The sequence below is a fragment of the Miscanthus floridulus genome, chromosome 10 (assembly GCF_019320115.1).
Source record: "Miscanthus floridulus cultivar M001 chromosome 10, ASM1932011v1, whole genome shotgun sequence".
NCBI classification, from domain to species: domain Eukaryota; kingdom Viridiplantae; phylum Streptophyta; class Magnoliopsida; order Poales; family Poaceae; genus Miscanthus; species Miscanthus floridulus.
Window position 1 is genome coordinate 132,005,068 of NC_089589.1, and position 19,638 is coordinate 132,024,705.

The 19,638-nt window shown below is 45.8% G+C and overlaps 1 pseudogene; it reads left to right on the forward strand.

Annotated features, from left to right (window-relative positions):
• The first annotated feature begins 3 nt into the window (after nucleotides 1–3).
• The window catches only part of LOC136489659 (scarecrow-like protein 14), a 19,976-nt pseudogene continuing 341 nt past the window's right edge, over nucleotides 4–19,638 (forward strand).

The following is a 19,638-nucleotide window of genomic DNA, read 5'->3' on the forward strand; positions in this document are numbered from 1 at the left end:
GCCATGTCCGCCGCGCCGGAGGAGTTCCTGGCCCAGGGGGCCTACCTCGCCGCCCCCGAGCCCTTCTCCCCCTCCATCTTCCTCGACCTGCCCCCGATGCCCCGCCCCGATGGCGATGACCCGACCTCCGACGACCTGGCCTCCTCCGACGACCTCGTCCTCCCCTTCATCTCGCGGATGCTCATGGAGGAGGACATCGACGACAAGTTCTTCTACAGTTCGGCGCCCAGCAGCCGTACGCACAGATCCTCTCCGACACCACCGCCGCCTCCTCATCCGACTCCGCCGCCGTCACCAGCTCAGGGGCCGGCGGCCGCTCCACCGTCTCCTCGTCCTCCTCCGCCCCCGCATCTGCCGACCCCACCTGGCCCTACGACCCAATAGAGCTCTCCCAGCTGCTGCGCCCCCCTCCGTACCCGGACATGGGGGTGGGGCTCGATGACTTCACCGCCGATGAGGTCAACGCCGTCTTCTTGCCGGGACAAGACACCGTGTTCCAGCTGAATCCAGCGTTCTTGGATACCGCCGCCGGCTGACCGCTTCCCTCACTGCCCAGAATGCTGGCGGTGGTGGAGGCCAACAGCAGCGCGCTTCCCTCGTTGCCAAGGACGCCAGCGGTGGCGTGGGCATCCAGAGGTCGGCGTGCGCGGAGGAGACGAAGGCAGAGGCCATTACCCTGCCTGCTGGGGATGGTGACCATGCCACGCTGTTCTCGGCTTTCTTCGATGCCCAGAACGGGGAAAATATGGGCATGCTCAACATGAACATGGCTGTCGGTATTTATTATCGGGTCACTTATTTTAATAGTCATGTTATAAACCTATATCTCTTAACATTACTTTATTAAATTATCATGTCCAGTGATGATGTTAAAGATATTTATTGGTACTACCTAGCATTACTACTGGAATAAGACTAAATAGTTCTTTATTAATTTATGTGACTAAAAAGAATATATAGATATGAATAAAAAGGAATATGCAAGCGCACAGATAATTATATCATTGTAGCACTTCACTCCGAGAGTATTTCAAATATCGTTATTTATATTTTTACTATAGGGAAGGTCTAGCATGGATAAGTATTGATAACTTATACTATTGATGAAAAAGTAAACCATAACCAATATTCTACTTAAAACAGGGATAAGTTATAGGATAATATATATATATATATGATAAATATCGATCAATGATAATGATAAATCATTCAGATTACTCCTTTCTATGGCATTAATATGGTCAGATAGAATATTAGAGAAATAATTCCTAAGTCATTCTTAATTATAAGTCAAAGCACATATTGATTAGTGCAATTACATATAATAGTCATTGCTAAAATAATCTTCATATCTACACATAAGAGATATTACTAAGGAAGATTAAGAACAGAGCTTCAGTCTGTTCGTTTGGCTGTGGCTTATCGCAAACAATCGTAAATTTCCAGCTGAAACAGTATTTTTCTATCACACAAACCAGCCAACAGTACTTCTTCACGAACCAGCAACAATACGAACCAGCCAACCGAACAGGCTGCTTGTCCCTCTTCGTAACCAGATCCTACGTGCTACCTACATCGAGGAGTGGACTATAAAAGACTCAACGGGAGTGTTACGTCCGTAATCTACCACATGACCCGGAATATAGGGTGTATCCGCAGGTAAACAACATATAAGCACCACGCTTATACAATGTCGACCACCCACCCATGGATCCTTAGGGTAAGCACTATACGAACGGTAACATCCTAAAATTTGCATAATTTTAAAAATAGGAAAAATGATTTAATTATGCATTTTGTGAGCATTAAAATTTAGAAAAATAATAACTTTGTTAAAATTAAAATAAAATATAGATCTACATACATGTATGTGCATACATGCTGCTGCATATTTATTTTGTGATGCTTTGGTTTGATTGAAATTTACAAAAGAATTTGAAATTGTGTTTAAGAAAATAGAAAAGAGAATTTTATTTTTCTTTCTCCCTCTCTCCGATTTTGGCCCAGCTCGGCCTGGTTCTCCCTGCGTCATTCGTTTCTTCGCTCGTAGGCCACTGTCATTCCCGTGGCCTAGCTCCATTTCCCCGCATCGGCCCAACACGCCGCCCTGCGCCCCGCGCTATCCCCTCTCTCCTTCCGCTGACATGCCGGGTTCGCTGGTTAGCGCCGTCTTCCTCGTGCGTGTCCAGCACGGACACTATCGTCGCTGTCGAGTCTGCTACTACGCCGTCTCGATCTGGCGTGGCCGCACGCCGAAGCCGCCCCCATAAATAGCGCCTAACCCCGCACTGCCACCTTGCTATCTCGCCCTTGAAAGCATCTAGGCCCCTAGTTGGATTTCGGTGATTAATGTCAATACAAGATTACTATGACTAACGTGTGTTTTGCAGAGGCAATTAAGTTAGGTCATGGTAATGGAGATCGATTGGGCAATCGAGGTTGTCATGCCCCTACGATGAAAATCGTTTCGATTTTCAAAGGATGGACCACAAGGTTAAGGATAACTAGTTCTAAGTGTCAATTGAAGTTGGAGAGACACTTAGAGTAGTTTAGGACTTTGTTTTTCCTTTGGCCGTACTATGAAGGGGGGTATGAACGGGTAGCTTGACCTAGTTAAGTCTAGTGAGTTAGGTGTGGTGCACACTTGTTAAAACTAGCTCTAGGTAGCTCCTATGAATGCCTAAGATCCTTTGGAGCAAACTTTATTCACATATGTTCGAAAGTTGGAAGTGAATGGAGGGTCAAACACTGACCGAACGCTGGCTTCGGTGCGACCGGACGCTGGCCGCAGGGTCCGGTCAGTTCATTTGATCGAGGAGATCAAGTCTGGTGTGACTGGACGCTGGAAGGTCGTGTGACCGGACGCTGAGGGCCAACGTCCGGTCGACTCCAGTAAGGGTCCAGACTTGAGAAAGAGTGACCGGACGCGTCCGGTCAGTGGTGACCGGACCCTAAGTATCCAGCGTCCGATCGTTTACAGTAAGCATCCAAGAGCGACCGGACGCGTCTGGTCAGTACTGACCGGACCCTGACAGCGTCGGGTCATCACTTGAAAACTGTTACGCGGGTTGAACTGACCGGAGCGTCCGGTCAAAACGATCGGAGCGTCCGGTCACCCCGCAGAAGCTCATAACGGTTGGTTTTTCAGGTTGCCTTATAAATAGAAGCTCCACTCGTGAGTGGAGTCACTTTTGCTCATTCCAACAGCTGAGAAACACGTTTGTGAGTGCCAAGAAGAGCAAGGTCCTAGTGAGGTGTTTGTGATTCGAGAATCTAAGAGTGAAACCTCATTAGTGAATCAAGAGTAGACAAGTGTGCATCCATCTTCTCATTAAGCTTCGTGTGGTCAAGTGAGAGTTCGTGCTTGTTACTCTTGGTGATCGCCGTCACCTAGACGGCTTGGTGGTGATTGAGAGCTTGGTGATCACCCGGTGGAGCTTGTGGGTGACCCAACTCAAGTTATGAGCGGCTTTGGGTGATTCGCCGCGACGGAGTGTCGAAGAATCAACCCGTAGAGAGCACTTGATCCTTGCGCGGATCAAGGGGGAGCTACACCCTTGCGCGGGTGCTCCAACGAGGACTAGTGGAGAGTGGCGACTCTCCGATACCTCAGCAAAACATCGCCACGTTCTTTTCTCTCCCTATTTACTTTGGGCACTTACTTTGAGTATTTACTTTGAGCAATTCAATACTTGTTTTACATTTATAGAATTGCTATGCTAGAGTAAGTTTGGAACATAGGGTGCAAGTCTTTTGTGCGTTGATTTGATAGAAACACTTTTCTAGGCACAAGAGGTTAATTGGGCTATCCGTAGGATTTGATTATTGCAAGAAAATTTAGAATTAGCCTAATTCACCCCCCCCTCTTGGGCATCTTGATCCTTTCAATTGATATCAGAGCCTCGTGCTCATGTTTTTAAGCTTAACCACTTAGAGCAAGATGTCTCACGGAGATGGACCTCCTCTTATCTTCGAGGGGGATGATTTTCCATATTAGAAAATTCGCATGGAGGCCTACCTAGAAGCTCTAGATGTTGGAATTCTTAGAGCCGCCTCTCAAGGGTTCCCAACACCTAAGAATGCCGCACAACTTCAAGGCGATGAAGTTAACTATGAAAAATGGAATGCAAAGGCTCGCAACACCATCTTTAGAGGCCTTTGCAAAGATGTGTTCAATCGTGTAAGGAACCACAAAGACGCCCATGCTCTATGGTCGGATGTTTGTGCGCTCCATGAGGGAACCAAGAGTGAGCGTGAGGAACGCTATCATCTTGTGATTAAAAAGCTAAATTCTTTTGAGATGCTTCCCAAAGAAAGTGCTAATGAAATATATTCTCATTTAAATGTTCTTGTAGAGGAAGTCAATGGGCTTGGACTTACTCAAATGTCACCATCCGACGTTGTGAGAAAGATCTTAAGTGTCCTTCCCATTGACAAGTATGGGCACATTGTGATCGTGCTACATCAAGGTGATCTTTTCGCCGCTACACCGACACAAATCTTGGGAAAGATCAATGCTCATGAGATGTATATGCACATCACACCACAAGATAGCTCATCCTCTACAAAGAAGAAAGAGAAAGACTTAGCATTCAAAGCTAGCCAAGATAAGGGCAAGGCAAGACTTGAGTATGAAAGCTCAAGTGATGAAGATGATGAAGAAAGTCTTGCTCTCATGGTGAAGAAGACCGCCAAGATGCTAAAGAAGCTAAACAAGAGTGGCATCAAGTTTGATGGCAAGAAGAAGAAGTTCTTCACTAGCTCAAGAAGAAAGCCAATCTCCGAGATGGATTGCTACAATTATGGCGAACTTGGCCACCTAGCTCATCAATGCACAAAGCCCAAGAAAGACAAGCTCAAGAACAAGGGCAAGAAAGATGATTCAAGCGATGAAGATGAAAAGAAAAAGAACAAGCCATACAAGAAGAGAGATGGCAAAAAGAGGGACTTCTACAAGAAGAAGAAGAGTGGCAAGGCCTACATTGTCGGTGATTGGCTCACGGACATTGATTCATCAAGTGGATCATCCGATGATGAGAGTGACAATGAGAAGGTGGCCGCCATTGCTATTGATCTTGCATCCTCACCGCAACCATCGCCATCATCCTCTACACACCTATGCCTTATGGCCAAAGGTGAACGCAAGGTAACTAAGAGTGATGATAGTAGTGATGATGAGCAAGCTAGTGATGATGATAGTGATAGCGATGATGATTCACCCACATATGATGATCTTGTCAAAATATTAAGAAAATACACTAAGATCATTAGAAAGAGTAGAGCTACAAATGAAAAACTTGATGCTAAAAATGATTCACTCTTAGCTAAGTGTGATACATTGGAAAAGGCTAATGATGAGCTCAAAGAAACAAATGACTCTATATCATCCAAACTCAAGGAGCTCAAATCTTCCAAGAAAGAGCTTAAAGATAAACATAATAAACTTGAGTGGGTGCACAATGAGCTTATCATTAGTCACAACAAGCTAAAAGATGAATATACAACTCTAAAGATCAATTATGATACCCTTGTTATTGCACAAGAATTCTTACCAAATGAGCCATATGTTGCTACTAACCATGTTGTTAAGATTGATATAGCTACCTCATGTGATGATTTAATTGATGAGAGCATTGAGCATGGATCTAGTAGCAAAGGCAAGCAAGTGGTTGAGTGCAATGACTATGATGAGTATGTCAAGCTCAAGAGTGACCATGAGAAGCTCATGAAAGATCTTGAAGAGATGAAAAGTCACAACACCATTGTGCTAGAAACTTTTGATCATGACAAAGAATTGATCCTTGAGAATGAGAAGCTCAAAGAAGAAAACAAGAAACTCAAGAAAGAGAAGAACAATGATATTCTCAAGGAAGAGAACAAGAAGCTCAAGATAGAGAAAGAGCATCTCAAGGTGGGATTGAGCAAGTTTGCTAGAGGCAAGCATCTCCAAAGTGAGCTACTTGTGAATACTGTCATGAAGATGGATAGAAGTGGCATTGGATATATGGCAAGTGTAGAGAAGAAGAAGGCTCAAGCTCAACACCAACAATCAAAGCCAAAGAGATGTTTTGAGTGTGGACAAGAAGGCCACTTTGCTCATGAGTGTCAAACTCCACCACCACAACCCTTGCCCAAGCATGCTAGACCCTTTGCTTTCAATGCTCACTACATACTTAGAAAAGATTCTAGTAGAAAGATGAAAGTCATGTTCTTAGGCCCCCCCAACAAGAGTAGGCCTAAGAAGATTTGGGTGGCTAAGTCACTTGTTGAGAAGGTGAAGGGCCCTCAACAAGTTTGGATCCCTAAAGCTTGAATCTCTTGTGTGTAGGTGAACTACAAGACCGGTGGAAGTCATTGGGTTATTGATAGTGGTTGCACTCAACATATGACCGGTGATCCTCGTATGTTCACCTCACTAGATGAAGAGGTAGAAGGACAAGAGAAAATAACATTTGGAGATAATTCAAAGGGTAAGGTTAAAGGATTGGGCAAAGTGGCAATATCAAATGATCATTCCATCTCCAATGTGCTCTATGTTGCCTCATTAAGTTTCAACTTGCTATCCGTTGGGCAATTGTGTGATCTTGGCTTCCAATGCTTATTCACCGAGAAGGAGGTTGTTGTATCCAAGGTAGATGACAATCAAGTGATATTCAATGGATTTAGATACAATAACTTATATCTAGTTGACTTCACCTCTGAAGATGCAAACTTGAAGACTTGCCTATTCACCAAAACAACACTTGGGTGGCTATGGCATAGAAGACTTGCTCATGTTGGGATGAGCTCATTCAAGAAGCTTATGAAGAATGATTTGGTGAGAGGGTTGAAGGATGTGAAGTTTGAGAAGGACAAGCTTTGTAGTGCATGTCAAGCCGGCAAGCAAGTTGCAAACACTCATCCAACCAAAGCTTTCATGTCAACCACAAGAGTGCTAGAGCTCCTACACATGGATTTATTTAGATCAACAACATATAAGAGTTTGGGAGGAAATCTCTATTGTCTTGTGATTGTGGATGACTATTCAAGGTATACATGGGTGTTCTTCCTTCATGACAAATCCTAAGTTGCATCTTGTTTCAAGAAGTTTGCCAAGAGAGCTCAAAATGAATTTGAAGTGAAGCTCAAGAAGATAAGAAGTGATAATGGCAAAGAGTTTGACAACACAAATATAGAAGCTTATTGTGATGAAGTTGGAATCAAACATGAGGTCTCCACAACCTATACTCCTCAACAAAATGGTGTAGTTGAGAGGAAGAACCGGACTTTGATCACTCTTGCAAGGACAATGCTAGATGAGTACAACACCCCCGAAGCTTTATGGGCGGAAGCAATCAACACCGCATGTTATGCATCTAACCGCCTATTTCTTCAAAAGTTCCTTGTTAAGACACCGTATGAGTTGCTCAAAGGGAAGAAGCCGGATGTCTCCTTCTTTAGGGTGTTTGGTTGCAAGTGCTACATCTACAAGAAGCGGCAACACCTAGAGAAGTTTCAAAGACGTTGTGATATAGGTTTTCTTGTCGGTTACTCATTAAAGTCCAAAGCATATAGAGTATTTAATCATGCCACCGGCTTGGTTGAAGAAACATATGATGTGGAATTTGATGAATCTAACAGCTCCCAAGGAGCACATGAGAATCTTGATGATGTAGGTGATGAACCATTGAGGGAGGCTATGAAGAATATTCTGGTGGGAGATATCAAGCCAAAAGATGATGAAGATGATGTACAAGTCATTGACCAACCTTCTTCATCAAATGTACCACAAGATGGTGAAAAAGATGGGAGAGTAGAAAATAAAGATACTCATATCTCTCATGAACAAATGGTGGTACAAGCACAAGATGTTGATGCTCCACAACCTCCTCCTCAAGTGGTCAATAGAAGAAACACACCTCTCCTATAAGATCATCCACAAGATCTCATCATAGGAAGTCCATCAAAGGGTGTGATGACTCGATCTCAAAAACTTACTTCATTTATTACTCATCACTCTTTTGTCTCTTGCTATGAGCCTACCAAGGTAGAAGAAGCTCTTAAAGATCTGGATTGGATCAATGCCATACATGAAGAGTTGAACAACTTCACTCACAATGAAGTTTGGACACTTGAAGAGCGACCAAAAGGTGCAAGAGTCATTGGAATGAAGTAGGTGTTCCGCAACAAGCAAGATGATCAAGGTGTTGTTGTGAGGAACAAGGCAAGACTAGTTGCAAAGGGGTTCTCTTAAGTTGAAGGTTTGCTAGTTGCAAAGGGGTTCTCTCAAGTTGAAGGTTTGGATTTTGGAGAGACCTTTGCACCGGTTGCAAGATTAGAAGCCATCCGTATCCTTCTTGCATATGCATCACATCATGAAATAAAACTATATCAAATGGATGTGAAAAGTGCTTTTTTAAATGGCTTTATAAATGAACTAGTCTATTGATCAACCTCCCGGGTTTGAAGACCCTAGATATCCTAATCATGTTTATAGGTTGTCCAAGGCACTATATGGGCTTAAGCAAGCCCCAAGAGCTTGGTATGAGCGTCTTCGGGACTTCCTCATTGAGAAGGGCTTCACCATTGGAAAGGTCGACACCACACTATTCACCAAGAAGCTTGATGGGCATATCTTCATTTGTCAAGTATATGTTGATGATATCATCTTTGGATCATCAAATGAAGACTCATGCAAAGAATTTGGTGAATTGATGTCGAAGGAGTTCGAGATGTCAATGATTGGTGAGCTTACATTCTTTCTTGGTTTTCAAGTCAAGCAAATGAAAGAAGGCATCTTTACCTCTCAAGAGAAATACACAAAAGATCTTCTCAAGAGATTCAAGATGGATGAATGTAAGCCAATCGAGACACCAATGCCTACAATTGGACATCTCGACCTAGATGAGGGAGGTAACCCGGTTGATCAAACTCTCTACCGTTCTATGATTGGTAGCTTGTTATATTTAACCGCATCTAGGCCCGACATCATGTTTAGTGTGTGTATGTGTGCTAGATTTCAAGCTAGTCCTAAGGAAACACATTTAATTGCCGTAAAAAGAATCCTTAGGTATCTTAAGCACACACCAAGCATTGGTCTTTGGTATCCCAAAGGAGCTTTATTTGAATTAATTGGCTATTCCGATTTGAATTACGCCGGATGCAAAGTTGATAGAAAGAGCACATCCAGAGGGTGCCATTTGCTTGGTAGATCACTTATGTCTTGGTCCTCCAAGAAACAAAATAGTGTGGCTTTGTCCACCGCTGAAGCGGAATACATTGCCGCGGGTGCTTGTTGTGCACAAATATTATACATGAAACAAACTTTGCTAGACTATGGAGTAGTTCTAGAGAAAGTACCTCTTTTGTGCGACAATGAAAGTGCGGTAAAACTTAATAATCCGGTTCAATGCCCTCGCACCAAGCATATAGATATCCGACATCACTTTCTAAGAGATCATGTGGCTAAAAATGATATATCACTAGAAGGTGTAAGATCCAAAGATCAATTAGCGGATATCTTCACAAAACCGCTAGATGAGGCTACATTTTATAGATTGCGGAATGAGCTCAATGTACTTGATTTTAGTAACTTCACTAAAAATTGAGCTTGTGTTGTCCCTTGCATTCATTGTAATATACAACATGTTTGATTTGTGGCAATGCATATAGGGCTTGTCTAACATGGTTAAGATAACCGCCCAAAAGCGTGTGGAGAAGCTTAACCTTAGATCAAACTTGACAAGCAACTAGATTTACTTACAAGTAGTGCATATGCATGAATGTTGTTTTGTCGTTTTGTTCCATTTGCCCTCTTGTTGCCTATTTTCTTAAAAAGAATTATAGCCTAAGGCAAAATATTTTGAAAAATATGAGGCTTTGAGAGAGGTCACTCACATCAGTCCCAATTGGTGTTTATTTGGATCTTATTCAAGTTGGGACTTGATTGGGAACAGGCAGCGCGAAGGAAGTTTGAAGATTTGCTGGAAAAGGTGCACCGCACACTGCACCGGATGCTGCTGTCCAGCGTCCGGTCAGTTCACAGGAGGTGAACTGCTGGTGAAGGAGTGACCGGACGCTGCGTCTATGCGTCCGGTCAGGAAGGGTTCAGCGTCCGGTCGATCAATGGAAGACCAAGTTGTACTGACCGGACCCTGCCTGCGTCCGGTCATGGACCACCGGACGCGTCTGGTCCCGATTCCAGAGGATTTGGACCTCTCTGGAATCGACCGGACGCTGGGTGGTAGCGTCTGGTCGCTACCACCGGAGCGTCCGATCAATGGATCTCGCGCGGCTTCAGGACTCCTTTCTCCGTTTCCTTTTCTGTCGTGTTTGGGGGACTACTTAACCGTACCACCGCATCTTTTTTTTCGGATCCCGTCGTGACCTTGCCTCCGAGCCCTAGCCTACGCCGCCGCCAACTCGCTGCCATAGCCAAGCGCGCCGCCATGCTCCTGCCTCGCCGCGCCACCGCGACCCTGCGCCGGCCACCTCGCGCCCACACCGCCATGCTCCAGCCGCGCCGTCCCACTATGCCTGAGCCTTCCCGCGCGCCCCCACGCCAGCACAGCCCACGCCTCCCTTGCCCACGCTCGCCCGGCCCCCTCGCCAGCCACGCGCCACCAGAGCTCGCCACGCCGCCGTGACTCCCCATGCGCCACCGTGCCTCCGGTCTTCCCGGGTCATCAAGAATCGTCGTGCCCTAGTCCTACCTCCTCCATCGTTGGTAAGACCAGATTTTTCCATCTTGATCTGTTGTGACCTAGATCGAATTGCAGTCACTGATTCCCCATTGCATTCAGGCTGTTTGACCTAACCCTAGCCAGTTTCGAGTTCCCCACGCGACAACTTATCTTTTCTCGGTTCGTGGATCGTCAGGTAGAAAGCCATTCGATTCAAGTTCGCATCTACATTGCTTTCTCTATTAGGGTTTCACATCTATTAGACATATTGTATTTATCTGTATATCCATCTATTCTATCATGCATCGAGTCGGTTCCGTTGTGGTTCTTCTGGCAGTTGGCAGTCAACTCGGAGCCAAGCTCGCGAGTAAGGATCAAGGCCAAGCCTCGAGAGGTTCAGTTTGTCTATTGATCCTCATCAGCGTCAGTTCACCATCTTGTCAGTTCAAATGGCCCGCACCAAGAATGTTGGTGGTGGCCCAGGTGATGATGATCGGAGGCCCTCGCCTCGCCCGCCAGCCGGATCGAAGGGCAAGTCAACCAAGCAGGTGACATCCAAGAAGCGGAAGTACCCCGATGCAGAGATAGCGAGAGCAGCAGTTGTTGTAGAGGCCACAGAGTGTGCCGAGAGAGGTGGTGCCCGTAGCAGAGTTGTCATTGCAGATCAGCCGATTTCACCAGCACTGAGAGCTGCGATTGAGGATGTTGAGCGTCGTCACGGTAGTCCAGCTAGGACTGCCACGTTTGCAGGATGATGGGTTGCCATTGAGGAGGGTCCGTCAGCAGCGCAGGAGCCAGTTCAGCAGACTCAGGAGAGTGAGCAGGCTCAGCAGACCTAGGAGGCCGAGGAGACAGAGCTAGCACCCTAGCTTCACTGCTCTGGACGGACTCGTGTACCAGTCTCGCCAAGGCCACCAACACAGCGGAGGGGATCACGTCCTCCACCTAGACCACAGGGTCCACCTCTAGTGGTACACCTTGACTTGAGGGCCGCTACCGCCAGGCAGGTTCAGTAGTTGCGTTTTGTTGAGTTTGAAGTTTGGTTTCCTCCGAAGAGGGATGAGAGAGCAGCTGAGGGGTTCTACACGCCACTGCAGGAGGATTTCTACAATGCTTATCTCAACAGTGGGGCAGTGTTCAGATCTCAGAGAGTCTGTCAGATAGAGTCTATTATGGCAACAGCCGGAGAGAGCATTCGGCCATACTTATCATATTTGCCAGGACTGACAGATTTGATTGGACGGACGGGCATATATGTACCATCTTGGGTCCGTTAGTTTTATGCTTCACTCTACATCGATCCACATCACAGATTCATTCACTTTGCTTTCAAAGGCAAAGACTACAGAGTGACGAGTGGCAGAGCCAGAGAGATACTGAGGCTATAGGAGTAGCCTGTCAAGATGCATGAGGTCTGTTATGGATAGCAAGAGCCTCCTAGGCGTCCTCATGGAGGGTTGGTGCCCCCTACAGATTTAGTGCGACATTGCTTCAAGGAGCCGTTTGGAGAGGGGTCAAGCAGGAACCCCAGTGACTTGACTCCTACAGCGAGGATACTAGAGGCCATCATTAGGAGGACACTGCTTCCTAGGTTGGGTTACAGGGAGGGCCTGACTCTCTTACAGCTCTGGCTTCTCAATGCCATCATGCAGCAGACAATATTTGATATCTGGGATCTCCTGCTTTCAGAGATGGAGGATACTATAGCAAAGGGATTCACAGGTCGCAGGCAGCTTCCCTATGCTCACTGGATCACATTCCTCATCCGCAGAGTAGTGCTTGATAAGCCCCCTGGCATGATGGATGAATATACAGGTGCCACCATGGAGTTCCCAGCTTATAACCTGTCACAAAGGATCAGACACGCCACTCCTCAGGCTCCCAGATAGCCTAGCTGTCGTCCTGACGTGCCAGAGTCCGCAGCTCAGCAGGATGAGATCGTTAGAGGGATTGCAGCCATTGAGGAGGAGGAGCTAGAGGCACAACAGGAGGTGAGCGAGTACAGTGACAGCTCTGACGACGACTACCAGCTTATACCTTAGATGCCTCCACGCAGACACGATGCAGAGGCCGGTAGCTCTAGTTCTGCTCCACCTGCTCCGTAGACAGACCCCGCTCTCATTGCTATCCTTGAGCGGATGCAGCAGGATCAAACACGACAGGCACAGGAGACAGCTGCCAACTTCGCACAGTTTCAAGCTCATCAGGACGAGTTTCAGCGACAGCAGCAGCTCCTTCAGCACCAGCAGTTACTTATGCAGCAGCAGCTCATGGGATTCATGCAGCATGTAGTGACAGCCATTGGGGTCCCACTACCACAGCCTTCGCTCCAGCTTGCACAGCCTCCTACCACTTCGACGACTCCAGCAGTACAGCCCAGTGGGTTCCAGAGTTAGGGACAACCTCTAGCTCAATTTGCTTCACCTCTTGTACAGGTGTCCCAGTGGTTAGCCTCACCCGTGGTAGCCCCATAGTTCACTCTATTTCAGACAGGCTTCACACCAGAGCAGTCTTCCTTGTTATTCATGCCTAAGATGTCAGTCTCTAGGAGTCTTGGAGCATCCTTCAGCGAGTTGACCGGCATGCCTACACCGCCTCATATGCATACTGCCGGTCCGTCTACAGCAGCTCCAGTCGTAGTGACTACTCAGAGGCTCCCCTCGTCTATCGCCTCGTCAGATCCTACGACAGACATACTAGCAGCTTCACAGGCAGCACCAGCCCTAGCTCAGACCCAGACCGCTTCAGCGACACTTCCTGCCACAGAGGGTCAGTCAGTCCAGAGCTTAGGGTCAGATGATGATGGTGCCCAGTTCTAGCTTGCACCATGTACTTCAGCGCCCGACTCGTCCGCTGTAGCCCCACCGACCGACCCTTAGGTTTTGGTGTTTGACACCAAAGGGGGAGAGGGTTTGAGTATGTAGACTCAGGGGGAGCGAGTTTTAGGGGGAGCTAGTTATCTAGTATTAGCTTATTATATACATTTGGAGTTCTATTTTTGTGTGATATACTATTACTTATGCATTCATGTGTTTACTTTCATGCATACTATTATATATATGTGATAGTGCTATCTACGTGATTGTGATATATGACATGTCTGATTTCTACTTTGCATTATCTATATGTCATATCACTTATGTAATGCTCATTTGCTTTTGCTTCCGCGTTTATACTTTGAAGCAAATGAGCTTTGTTATTAGTACTCATGCTTAATTCATATCCTTTGAGTACATTGTGTTGGCTTGGGTCATATAAGCTTGCCTAACTCTTTTGTTCTTACCGACAAAAGCTTATATGAACCAAGCCCTTCAAAAACGTCACTCCATAACATACTCGAGGTAGTATTGTCATCAATCACCAAAAAGGGGGAGATTGAAAGCATCTAGGCCCCTAGTTGGATTTCGGTGATTAATGTCAATACAAGATTACTATAACTAACGTGTGTTTTGTAGAGGCAATTAAGTTAGGTCATGGTAATGGAGATCGATTGGGCAATCGAGATTGTCATGCCCCTATGATGGAAATCATTTTGGTTTTCAAAGGATGGACCATAAGGTTAAGGATAACTAGTTCTAAGTGTCAATTGAAGTTGGAGAGACACTTAGAGTAGTTTAGGACTTTGTTTTTCCTTTGGTCATACTATGAAGGGGGTTATGAATGGGTAGCTTGACCTAGTTAAGTCTAGTGAGTTAGGTGTGGTGCACACTTGTTAAAACTAGCTCTAGGTAGCTCCTATGAATGCCTAAGATCCTTTGGAGCAAACTTCATTCACATATGTTCGAAAGTTGGAAGTGAATGGAGGGTCAAACACTGACCAGACGCTGGCTCTGGTGCGACCGGACACTAGCTGCAGGGTCCGGTCAGTTCATTTGACCGAGGAGATCAAGTCTGGTGTGACCGGATGCTGGAAGGTCATGTGACCGAACGCTGAGGGCCAGCGTCCGGTCGACTCCAGTAAGGGTCCAGACTTGAGAAAGAGTGACCGAACGCGTCCGGTCAGTGGTGACCGGACCCTGACAGCGTCCGGTCATCACTTGAAAACTGTTACGTGGGTTGAACTGACCGGAGCGTCCGGTCAAAATGATCAGAGCGTTCGGTCACCCCACAGAAGCTCATAACGGTTGGTTTTTTAGGCTGCCTTATAAATAGAAGCTCCACTTGTGAGTGGAGTCACTTTTGCTCATTCCAATAGCTGAGAAACATGTTTGTGAGTGCCAAGAAGAGCAAGGTCCTAGTGAGCTGTTTGTGATTCGAGAATCCAAGAGTGAAACCTCATTAGTGAATTAAGAGTAGACAAGTGTGCATCCATCTTCTCATTAGGCTTCGTGTGGTCAAGTGAGAGTTCGTGCTTGTTACTCTTGGTGATCGCCATCACCTAGACGGCTTGGTGGTGATTGGGAGCTTGGTGATCACCCGGCGGAGCTTGTGGGTGACCCAACTCAAGTTGTGAGCGGCTTTGGGTGATTCGCCGCGACAGAGTGTCGAAGAATCAACCCGTAGAGAGCACTTGATCCTTGCGCGGATCAAGGGGGAGCTACACCCTTGCGCGGGTGCTCCAACGAAGACTAGTGGAGAGTGGCGACTCTCCGATACCTCGGCAAAACATCGCCGCGTTCTTTTCTCTCCCTATTTACTTTGGGCACTTACTTTGAGTATTTACTTTGAGCAATTCAATACTTGTTTTACATTCATAGAATTGCTATGCTAGAGTAAGTTTGGAACATAGGGTGCAAGTCGTTTGTGCGTTGATTTGATAGAAACACTTTTCTAGGCACAAGAGGTTAATTGGGCTATCCGCAGGATTTGATTATTGCAAGAAAATTTAGATTTAGCCCAATTCACCCCCCCTCTTGGGCATCTTGATCCTTTCAGCCCCAACGCAGCGCCTCCCATAGAGCTAGCAGCAGCGCCGCCGTAGCCCTTGAAGCGAGCCGCCGCCATCGAATTCGTCGATTCGCCGCTCCTCCGCCACCGTGACCGCATCCCCGAGCCCTGCGAGAAGGTGAGAAACCTGTAGGTATCTCTCATGCCCGCTCCCTAGCCTTCCGTGCTTTGTATCTGCGTCATCGTGGATCTATGGCGAACCCGATCTGCCATACCGAGCAATAGCTCATCCCCATGCCGTCGTAGCCCCTTATGATCCCCTAGATGGATTCGCAGTGCCTTCCTCTTGCTTCCCGTGCCTTTCACGTGTCCAATGGTGGCCGGAGTCACCGATTCGCCCAACTTCGGCGAGGTCCAAGCCTCTCCGGCCATGGCGCCACCGCGCACAGCGCCACTTCGGCGACCTCCGTTCCTCTGATCTGATCTGCGCCGTCCGATTCTAATCCAACGGTCCAGATCTTAAGATACCCCTTCGCTTGTCATTTTGCAAAAAGGCCATTACAACTATTTAGATCTCAACCTGTCGTCCCTGCAATATTGTTAAAGAGACCCTATATTTCTTCATTTTCATGCCCACAGTCCTTGTTTTGGTTTAAAATCAGATTTTAATTATTTTAAATTCTAAAATCAAGTTTTATCTATTTATAGTTTTGCCACTAGTTTTCTTTAGGCCATAAAATCTTTGTTTTAGCTCCGATTTGATCCGTTCAAGTTGCGTTAGGTTCGTAATTGAGTAATCTACATGTTCATACTACTGTTAGGTATGTTTTCAACTTTTAAAATTCAAGGTTAGATTTAATCTATTATTTTATTAAAGAAAATCTTGTTTAATTCGTAACTTCTTCGTTTTAGCTCTGATTTTTGTGATCTTCATGTCTGTGTGTTCGTAGCGAGATGTAGATTTATTTTACAAACTTTTCATCTTGATTTTATGCTGTTAGTGTACTATTCTAATATATAGGTTTTGTTTGCTATCCATGATTGCTTCTGGATGCTTGTATGTTGCTGTGATTATCGAGTATAGACGGTGAGCAATTCATGGGAGATCAAGAGTACTACTTTGTTGAGCAGGATTAGCCGGAGCACTTTGTTCAAGGCAAGTATAGCATGTGATTATCCTTGTTCCCTATCAACTTTAATACATTTAATTCATGTTGCATGTGTCACCTTGATAGGGATTCCCTAGAATTGAATTTATACCTTGTCTCCTATGGGATATGCATTGGGTAGCTTTGCTAGTGCTCACTTAAACCATGATCTTGTAACTTGACTAATGGTATATGCAATAAACATTAAAATATGATTTTTTAGCAACTTGGAAATGGGGGGATGTAGTGTTTAGCTACTTTCTAAATGCTTTAGATTCTTCTCTCTAAGGACTTATTTGTAAGTGATCATTCGGGGCTTACAGTACAGCTGTGAGGGCTACATGACTCTAGCTTTAGCTCAGTATGAGGACCTTTTCTAGCTAGTTAGAGGTTACCTTTATTGACGTAAGAATGGCTTGTCGAATCGGGTATAGTGTGGCCTCTGTTCCCATGTGTATAGGCTGCACATCAATGTGCCATCGGGAGGGGGGCTCTACATCTGTTTACCGAGTGAATCTAATAGCCCTAACTTGTTAGACGAATCTTTGAAAGGCTTCATAGTGACCCCTGCACGCTCACTTTGGAAGTGTTTTGGGAGTAATTAACCCGGGTATATGGGTAACACGACTCACAGTGAAAGTGTACAACCTCTACAGAGTGTAAAACTAGTATATCAGCTGTGCTCATGGTCACGAGCGGCCTTGGAACATTTATGGAATATATGATCACTAAGAATTACCTGTTTATGCCATTCATTATTCTTGTTTACATTGATCATGTGTTTTACTTTGGGACTGAAACAAATTGTTGCTACCCTTATGCTAAAATTGTGACAACTGAAAGCTGAATGTTGTTAAACCTATGTCAAGCCTTTTGAGCCTCATGAACCCTATGTTGCACTTGTTGAGTACGACATGTACTTACGTTTGTTTATTTTCATTATTTGGATAAAAATTCCGGATGGGTAACAGATGGCTTTGGTAATGACGACTTTTTTGAGGATTATTAGACTTGTGATCAACCAGTTGACGTCCCTATGATATGGAGCTTCCACAAGAGATTTTTCTGTATACTTTCGCTACATTTATATGAAGACTGTCTTATTATTCGTGATGTAATAAACACCTGTGATGATACTATTTATAATTTGTCGGCTTATGTATGTGACTGATCTATAGGCGCACATAAGATTATGCATCCCATTTTATCCTTAAAATTGGGTGTGACATGAACATATGCATGGATATGATGATAATCCAACTATACTAGGTATATATTCAAAATATACGATGAACATTATAACGAAGAACATGAATAAGACGAATACTAATATTGTCATAACAATTATAGCAAGCATATAAAAATAATGGAGATACAAAAGAAAGAGGGGGGTATAAAGATTATACCGAACCACGCTCTTGACACGAATGGGAATCCAAGCGAAGCCTGCTTGCCTACCTCTAGACCTAGCCTAACTAGCTATGCCCTAAAATATGATGGAGCTCTGATGATGATTAGGGTTTCTGTCTTCTCAAATGACTTGATGTCTTCAGGGGGAGCAGAGGCTGATATATATAGCCCTGAGCGTCCAAGATGAGCCCTTGGATTAAACAGACTTAAGGAACGGCGTAGATGCAACCTAGGAGGCGGTGGAGAACCGACATTGCAACGTGGAGGCTGACAGATGGGCCCAAAGGCCTAGCGGCCTACAGGTGGGGCCGGAGCCCCTCACTCTCTGCCTCGGCGTGGAGTCCTCTCGAGTCTTCTGGTGTCCGTTTCGCTGTGGATAAGCGCGATTAACTCTGACATCTAGGTTCACCTTGACGATTTTTTGAATAAACCCTGCAGAAATCACAGATTCACCAAAACTTATAAAATTTATTAGTTTAAACCCTTAGACCTTTGTTGATGATCTCAATTGTACCCTTATGCATGTTTTATTGACAGTTTATAATGGTTGTTAACTACCGTCAACAATGGCGTTCCTGAAAAGGCACGGAAGAGGCCAAGAAGTTCTTGCCCACCAACAATAGCCTTCTGAACAGCCTTGATGCCACCTCTGACCAATCCTTGCCTACATACAGAGACATCAAGCCGTCCACTGCCTTTGTTGCTACCCAAGTGAAGGAGGAGGAGGTGGATGGAATATCAATGTTTAGAGGAAGTTGCAATTGCAGGGGCCGCAAGAACCGTCACTCCCAAGAGGACTTGGAAGTGGAGACAGGCAGAAACAACAAACTGATGATGCCTAAACAGGAAGAAACCGGTGCTACTGAGCTGTTCGACGAATTAATGTCCGGCAAACATGATGGATTCTTGAAACACATGCAGGATCTGTGCATCGCCATGGATAGCGAGTCTGAGAAGAATGCCAGGAGGGTGAGCGGGAAGGGGGCGCGGGGGAAGCAGCATGGGAACGAGCTTGTTGACCTGCACACCATGCTCATCCATTGCGCACAGGCAATGGCCACAGGCGATCGCCGAAGTGCAACCGAGATGCTGAAACAGATCAAGCAGCACTCCTCTCTCAGAGGGGATGCCACACAGAGGTTGGCCTATTGTTTTGCAGAAGGACTGGAGGCGCGACTTGCTGGCACAGGGAGCCAGGTGTACCAGTCGTTCATGGCAAAACGCACATCGGTTGTGGAGTTCCTCAAGGCATACAAGCTATTCTTGGCGGCCATCAGCCTCAATAAGGTGCATATTATCTTCTCCAACAGCAACATCTTGGATGCCGTGGCGGGGAGGAGCAAGTTGCACATTGTGGCATATGGTGTACAGTATGGTTTACAGTGGCCAGGGTTGCTACATCTCCTGGCAGGTAGAGAAGGTGGACCTCCAGAGGTGAGGTTCACTGGCATTGACCTTCCGCAGCCTGGGTTCCGCCCAGCCTACCAGATTGAAGAAACAGGCCGCCGGCTTAGCAGCTTTGCCCGTGAATTCGGCGTGCCGTTCAAGTTCCATGCTATAGCAGCAAAGTGGGAGATGGTCTGTGCCGAGGA